General features: G+C 42.7%; 1 protein-coding gene across 3 annotated transcripts in view; it reads right to left on the bottom strand.

Moving 5' to 3' along the window:
• Positions 1–5,431: 5,431 nt before the first annotated feature.
• Positions 5,432–7,828, bottom strand: part of PTPRO (protein tyrosine phosphatase receptor type O) — a 200,197-nt gene continuing 197,800 nt past the window's right edge. For 2 of the 3 annotated variants that reach the window (XM_019744758.3, XM_019744759.3), the window contains one exon: positions 5,432–6,658. The gene's annotated coding sequence lies outside the window, so the exon portion shown is untranslated. The remainder of the gene's footprint in view (positions 6,659–7,828) is intronic. The other variant, XM_074325980.2, reaches the window with a different exon arrangement.

The following is a 7,828-nucleotide window of genomic DNA, read 5'->3' as shown; positions in this document are numbered from 1 at the left end:
AAAACACACATGTTGCTGATGTACTTGTTAATGAGGATCGAAGCAGAAAGCCCGACCTGGGCACCCCAGGACTCTGATCTAGAGGGTCAGCTCCTGCTTTGACACTGTATTCCTATGCTACGACACAAGAGTCCACACAGGGCCACAGACTACACCTCCTTTCTAGTCCAAGGTCTGTGTGGCTGTGTGTTTGGAGGGGGGTGGGGATTGGTGTCACCCTGGGGAAACTGAGCCAGCTCAGCTCAGGAGCCAGTTGCAGATGCTCTTATCAAATTGAAGAATTCCAAGATGGCCCTTGGAGACCGTGAGAGGTTTGCTTGTACTGGGAGCCATATAACATACTAAGTTATTCCAGGTATTGTTTCAGCTCCTTACAAGTGTCTTTTTTATCTTCTTGAATCCCTGTGAGTAAGCTACCATCACTGTGTCCATTTCAAAGATGAGAAGACTGAGTCAGTCAAGTGCAGAGGCTTAGCTCAATTCTCTCTCCATCCACAGTCCCTCTTTCTAAACTCCTTCTGCTCTCCTGCTGGGCCTTGTGCTGTACTGCTGCCCAAGTTCAATGGTTACAGGAAGATGCAATCTAGTTTGGTTTTGAACATGAAGGAACCTTTCCAAGACTATTCTGTTTTGTATTTGTAAAGGCAGTAGCAGTTGCAGTTAACTTTTCCTACTTCAAACAGCCCTTTGGACTTTCTGATGTTCTTAGAACTGCACAAAACTATTTTGTGTCAGCTAGCTTTGAACTCCTATCCGCCGCCCTGGAACTCACCGTGACACACACAAGGCAAAGGCTTGCTTAGCATTGCCCACCTGCCAAGCCTCATGGCCTCTTGTACGATTGGGCTTTTATTGATGTGAAACACTGTGGGGCCTATTGTTCACAGGAATCCAGGATTCTGAGTCAGAGCCAATAGCCTCCTGTACAGCTAAAACATGCTAGTGGGTTTCCTAAGTAATGGTCTTGTTATGGAGTTTGGAAAGGAGTAACAGAGAGAAAAAGAGAGAGATCTGACTTGGAGGAAATCCACGTCTAAAGAAGAATGCCTATGTTTTCATAGAAAAGATTATTTATGAAAAGAACCATCATTGTCCTGTGGCCTTTTCCTGAGTCCTTGTTTGCATTGTGGGTTAACCTTGCTCTGATCTGTTTCATCTTTAACCTGTCTTCTGGGAATTGTATTGAGTAGTCACACACCACCACCCTGAAAAACTCCGATTGTAACCGAGATGGAACAGGGTTGTTAAGGTTGTCCTTGTGCTGCCATATTAGTCAAGGGCAGGTTCACTGCCACAGCTGACGATACCCAAATCTCAGTGTCAACACGACATTAAGTCATTACTTGATGACATCATGGGCCAATCAATCAATTCCTCCTCCTGGTGGTGATTCACAGACCCAGGCCCCTTCCAGCTTTTTGGCCCCACCATCACTGTCGGGGGTTGGAGGGGAGGAAAGATAAATGAAAAGTTGCTCCTGAGTGATTTCAGGGACCAGGGGCTAGGGAATGAACTTTGTTACTTCTGTGCACCTTCCATTTGCCAGAAGTGACAGGAAGTGGCTGGGAAATGTGCCCCCATGTGCTCTGTTACATTTGCAAGAAATCCATTGACTTCTGCTGGTAACACATGAGCTGGAGTGATCTGGGGAGGCCCGGAAAGAAGTTGTCACTTTGGAGACAGCCAGGAAGAAAAGTTTCAGAAGGCAGGGTTGGAGGTTGGTTATCCACGTGGGCCCCAATGACCGAGGGCGTGGGTGTTTCGTGAATGTTTGCTGAATGCAGGAACAAGTGTACATCATTAGTATTCTTTAATTTGACTCCAGAATGTTTAATACTTCAATGTGGCGGTAGAGTCTTTCTTGACACATCACCTGGTCTTCTCTTGGGCTGCGTACACTGGATACTTTATGTATTTCTGTCACAGCATCTGTAACACTTGGTTGCCCTTACTTTCCCTTACGATTTCCACTACTGGGATGTCAACACCTTGATGCAGGGACCTTGTTTCATCTATCCTCATAGCCCCAGCCCCTTCCATAGGGCTGTGGGATGTTAACAAATAAATGATTTCCTTAGAGGGTTAGAAATGTGCTATTCTCACATCAATAAGTTACCCTCTATATTAAATGCATAACCTAAAAAATATGAAGCTATTTATTCTATGTCACTTTATCAATAATAAATATGAGTGAGAAGCAGCATGAAGTGGTGGGGAAACAGGGCTTCTGGGCTGGACAGAACTGGGATCAAATCCTGCTTCTATCACTATAGACCCCAGTAGTTGTTACAATTTACTTCACTAACTGCTTCTCCATTTCTTCACTGTTAAATGGGTGTTCTTAAGAAATTAAAGGAATATGCACATAAACAACTTAGCATATTAGTAAAAAAAAACCACCACTACTCCCGTGGGTGTCAGGTATAAATGCCTAAGAGAGAAACCAGGCTCTGTCTAAAGCTCTGGACAGATTTAATTTAATTATTATGTTTCATGCCCTGGGTGGTAGCGTGCACACGGTGCCTGCCATTTTACCAAAATGGGGAAATAGATTTTGGCGTCAGGCCTATATCCATGAGAAGCATAGACTCATACATCCTTAAGGTTAGTGAGGTCCGAAGATGTATAAACAAACAGAAGATGGACATTCTTTCTGACAAATGAAGGTACGGGATGCCTCGCAAGGTGGCAAATCCACATGCTGGAAGTGTTCAGTAGACAAGAATTAGCCATCCGCCAGGGAGGTGGCTGAGGAGGGTGCCGTTTTGGGTAGGAGAGTAGGCTTAGCTTGGTGCTTCTCATCAAGGAAGACGGACCGAGTCTTGGAAAAGACTTGACTCGTGTTTTCTTGGTCCTTCCAAAAACAACACTATGATTCCATAACATAGTTTTTAAAATCAGCCTATAGCACCATTTTTACTTAGCAGAGTGGGTAGGATATTGCAAGTGGTCAAGAACTCCTTCACCGGTTGATTGAGTCAATCAACATGATTAGATAAATGAACATTTGTCAAATAAATGAATGACTTCCTTTCCTCCAGGCTTCACAGCCCCATTTTTCCCAGGTGTTGTTACTATGACTTGTTGTGTTCGACATCCCTCCCGGTTCCAGTGACTCTGTCCTGGACAACCTCCAGCTTGTTAATGTCCCTCTTATAATACGACGCCCAGAGCTAAACATTATACTCCATCTTTAATCAAGTGACCCACTAGGATCAGGCCTTGTGATAAGCGTCAGCTGAAACTGAAAACAAAAATCCTGCTGTTCTGGAAGGCGAGGCCTCAGAGATGTCATGGCTTAAGTTTCCTTCAAACGTATCCAAGAGGGGCTGTTAAAAACCGGGGGTAGAAGTTTGCAGTTTTCACATGTGTTATGTTTTTGTTGCTTTATAATCCCTTTGGCCGAAGTGGATGTTATGTGCAGTCCTGGGCATGGCCTCTGGACTCTGAGCCTGTGCCAAGCACCAGACTAGAGATCTGTGAGCTAGGAACCAAGCCAGCTCATTTGAAGCACATTACATCAGACATTCCCCGAGGTGGAGAGGAAGGCCTCCTTGCTAGAAAGCAGCGAGGATTTTGGCTCTTAGAGATTGGATTCAGTAACTTTAACCCCTTGGCTAAGGGCCAACTCTCTAGTGAGCAGCTATCATATGGTCTGCAAAAAAAATTCAGATGCAAAGCTTCCAGCCCTTGCTTTACATGTTAACACCACAGCCTTCTTTGAAAGATGCACACCTTTGGGGGCCTGAGTCAGCTTTTAGAAAAAGAGAAACATTATAAAATCTGATTAAAGATTTTATGAGAGATTAAATAGGTTTCCTAAGAGATTTTTAAAAATCTTACATACTTTTCTAATTGTAAATTTTATTGGGGGTGGGGGCAATGCTGACTTTATAGTGGAAAATTATAAACCCTGAATTAGAATCCTATCCCCCCAAAAATGTTGTCATCCATCACTTTCTTTCTTTTTCCAGTTAAATAAAATCACATGATGTGCAGTGATGGATATATTGGTGTTAACTATTAAATTTATAAATCGGACCCTAATGGAAGTTTTTCGATTAACTTTAGAAATTGACTTTGTACCATATATGGTACATCTGCACCATATAGGCTATTATGAGTTGCCGGTGCTAATGCCTCTGTGTTCAGTAAAAAACAGTACTGAGATAATTTAAAAAATGAACCAATAATACAGAGGCCCTGGCAGCTTCTCCTCTGAATGCTCAAAGTTGAGTCCTAGAGTAGAAATTAAGCTGGTTAGAGTGGCCTTATGGTCCATGAAAGAACAACATGCAAAGCACCTCTGACTGAATTATCGTATCTGACACAGCTTAGACCTACAAAACGTGGAGGTATTATTAAGTCTTTCCATAGACTTTTATTGCCTGAGACTCAGGAGAGATAATATCCAAAGTCATCTGTCCAGATTAAAACCCAAGTCTTCTGACAGACTGACACTTTTCCTATTATAAACTCACAAACTGAGTGGACCAATGTACCAGTGAACAATGTGAGAGAGACTGAGGAGTAAGACCCTGAAGGAGGGACCCACGAAAGTGCTTTAGTGTGACTTTCTGTAGTCTAAACTCTGAGTCTTCAGTCCGAAGTCTGGATACTTCATCTTGTCTTTTGGGAAAATTGATCTGGTACCATTTGATCCCTACCTTGAAGGGGTGCTCAAGAAAAACATGAAATATTTATGAAGTGCTTTAAGTTTCAGGGGAAGTAATATTCCAGTCTAAGAATATTGGAAATGTATTCTGGCATTCCCATGGATCTTATCGGCTCATCCAAGGCTGCACACTACCCTCCTGACCTGTCCCAGTGTGAAAATCTAAGAATGTCACCTTTCTTTTGCCTGCGTGCTCTTGAGAATGGAGTGATACGTTGTTAACATGGGCAAGATGGGAAATAAAGGGCTGGGAGTGAGAAGAGGAGGGGGCAGCAGGGAGGTGAGAAGGGGAGGGAAGGGAGGTGAATAAAACTGACAATGCCTGAGGAGCCCAAGCTGTTAACCTCCAGGCTGTGGGTATCCTCTGCCATTCCTGCAAGGGGAACCTGAGACTCACTGGCCAGGACTCACAAAGAACTGTGCCAAGGTCTGCTGTGGCCAGCTCTTCTCAGTGACGAGAGACAGTGGGGTGCAGAGCTGTTCACTTGGCATCCTTTACCATTACTAAGGTCACCGATAAAATATTAAACTGATCCTATGTACATGGCTTCATGAAGATGATCAGGAATGGAGGGAAGCCAGGGCAATGGGCAGCGATCAGATATACAGAGGGGAGCAGAGGCTTCTGAAGCACATGACAGCCACACTGCCACAGTGAAGCAGCCAGCTTGTGTTTACTCTCCGCTCAAAGCATTTTCCTTTGTATATCCATTCCATCACTTCTTATTTCTTAGGAAGGGACACAAAGTAGCAGGCTTCAAGGTGCCATCAATATCCATTTTGACAGCATTCATGTCACAATACACAATCATGTACTGTAATTATACAAAATATAAAGAATAGAATACAATGTTACTAGTTACACTGGTTAAAATGAAACTGACAACCAAAACACAAAAACAAAAACAAAAATAAAAAAATTTCTGTTGAAATTTATAGACACTTGACAATTTAAAAAAAAAGAAAAATAGCCAAATAATTGTCCTAGCATGCTGCAGTTCACTGCCGTAGCTTCACAAATTCCCAGCTCTTTAGGGGAATGAAAGTGTATTTTCACAGCCTAAAACACAGCCTATATAGTTCTCAAACGAATAGTTTTCGCAGGTATGCAGGTCAACAGAAAAAGGAATGCAAAGTCTGGGCAATAACATTGCTCAGACAGCAGTGGAATCTGAAGAATCAAACTTCAAACTCTGAACGAGATCTGGTTTGTTGAAAAAGAAACTGGACGATGACTTTAGTCCAAGAGGGCCAAAGAAGAAACACTTAACTGTTAATAAGGAAGAAAATCATCAAAAACTAGAACAATTAAGACTTAAAATTTTTTCTACTCTACTTTGAAGCTGAATGACGGCTTCTCATATTTGGAAAAGATAGGTGTTTGATCTGTGGGTAGAACCCCTCTCTCTTCCCCCACCCACCCTCCTTACTCTGGATCCAATAACTAAATGCTGGAGAACAGATATTTCTGGTTCAATGTTCTTGAAGTAGAATTACCATTTCTTCATATGTGGCCATGCCCCTGTTTAACAATGATATATAACTTTATACTAACAATGCCTATTCCTTCCTGGGCTATGGGCTGGATCAACTGTATGGGCAGAAAACAATTCAACTTTTCTGATAAAATCACATACATACAAAAATTATTGCACTTAAAAACAACAACAACAACAAAATACTCAGCCCAACCAGCAAAGGGCCAATAAAACTCTTCTGAAGGGGCTGTGCTTCCCGCCCTTTGCAGAGTGCCTGGACCTTTCTGGTATTCAGTCGGATTTGGTCCGTTATAAAATGTCCAGCAGCGAAAGAATCCAAAAGACACTGTAGGCTCTTTAAGGCTAAGTCTTCCTGGTGCTTCTATGAGATAAATTATCTCCTTGGCCACATATTACAAAGCGGGGGCACCTTTTAGCAAAATAGCTAGCAGGACCCCCAAAAGACTCAGGAAGCAAGGGAGGATGGGTGCACAGGTGTCCTGTCCTGTGAATAAGAGAGAGAGACAATAAAGGGCAAAGCCACACATCAATAGCCCCGAGGCTAGAAGTACAGATTGACTCCACCCTGACTCCACCAGTAGCTTTCATTACATTCATTACAGCCCAGGTGGACATGGGTTTATCTGGGCATCTTTCTCTGTGCAATTCCTCCTTTCTGTGGGTCGGAATGTCTTTCCTTCTACCTGCAGACTTGTCTCTCTTTCCTTCTTCTTTATCCTTCCTGCGTCCTTGTGATTTCTGTCTCTTGATGGATGGATGTAAAGGCACAATGCTGGTTCTATCCTGCTACCCACTGGTCCATATGCGACTTCTTCCATATTTCTCCCACAATGCACCCCTGTCCTCTCACCACCATCAATGTCCTCCCCCCTCAGTATATTCAGAAACATTCCACACTATCTACTGAGTTGAATGAGCAGTTAATTGTTACTGCAGCCAAGAGTATTTATACCTCCAGAATCTGATATTCTAGTCAAAATTTGAGCACATGGCATTGAATATGTTACTAATGTTTCCATGAAATTCTCAAGTAAATGCTCAAGGCATTTCTAGATTCTGCTATTCTGAACTTCTACCAATATTTTCTTCTTTGGGTTGTTGACTTTAGCTCATGTCTTCTTTGCAACCCCTTTACGACCCTTTATAAGCAATACCATATTTCCACAAAGTATCTACAGAGGGTGCCAAAAAATGCATACACATTTTCAGAAAGGAAATAACTATTAAAATTGTAATACTCAATATATACCAATAACAAAAGATGAATACAAGTCACGTTTGACTTCTGCAATTGCAAGAGGTGCTCAAAGTGGTTACCATCAGCATCCAGACACTTCTGATTACAGTGAACTACTGTTTGCGCGATGCTAACCGAAGTGTCCATTTGTGTACATTTTTTTGGCAGCCCCGGTAGATAAATAGGGTGGATGGTAATATCCTGATGTTGCAGGCACAGAGCCAATATCAGAATAATTTAAGGTTCAGGGTAGAAGGAATGAAGGTCAAGTCATCATGAGGTACCAAAACTCCTTCATGTCACACCCACCAACCAAGGTGCCCTGAAGCTCTTAAGATCTGCTACGGTATTTGTCTCTCTCTGTGCCCATCTCCCTGTGACCACCTCTGCGGGGTCAGAGTCAGTACAAATGGCTTC

Source organism: Rhinolophus sinicus, chromosome 1, assembly GCF_057876585.1.
Source record: "Rhinolophus sinicus isolate RSI-liver-muscle chromosome 1, RSI-T2T, whole genome shotgun sequence".
NCBI classification, from domain to species: domain Eukaryota; kingdom Metazoa; phylum Chordata; class Mammalia; order Chiroptera; family Rhinolophidae; genus Rhinolophus; species Rhinolophus sinicus.
This window is presented reverse-complemented; position numbering and strand designations above follow the sequence as displayed.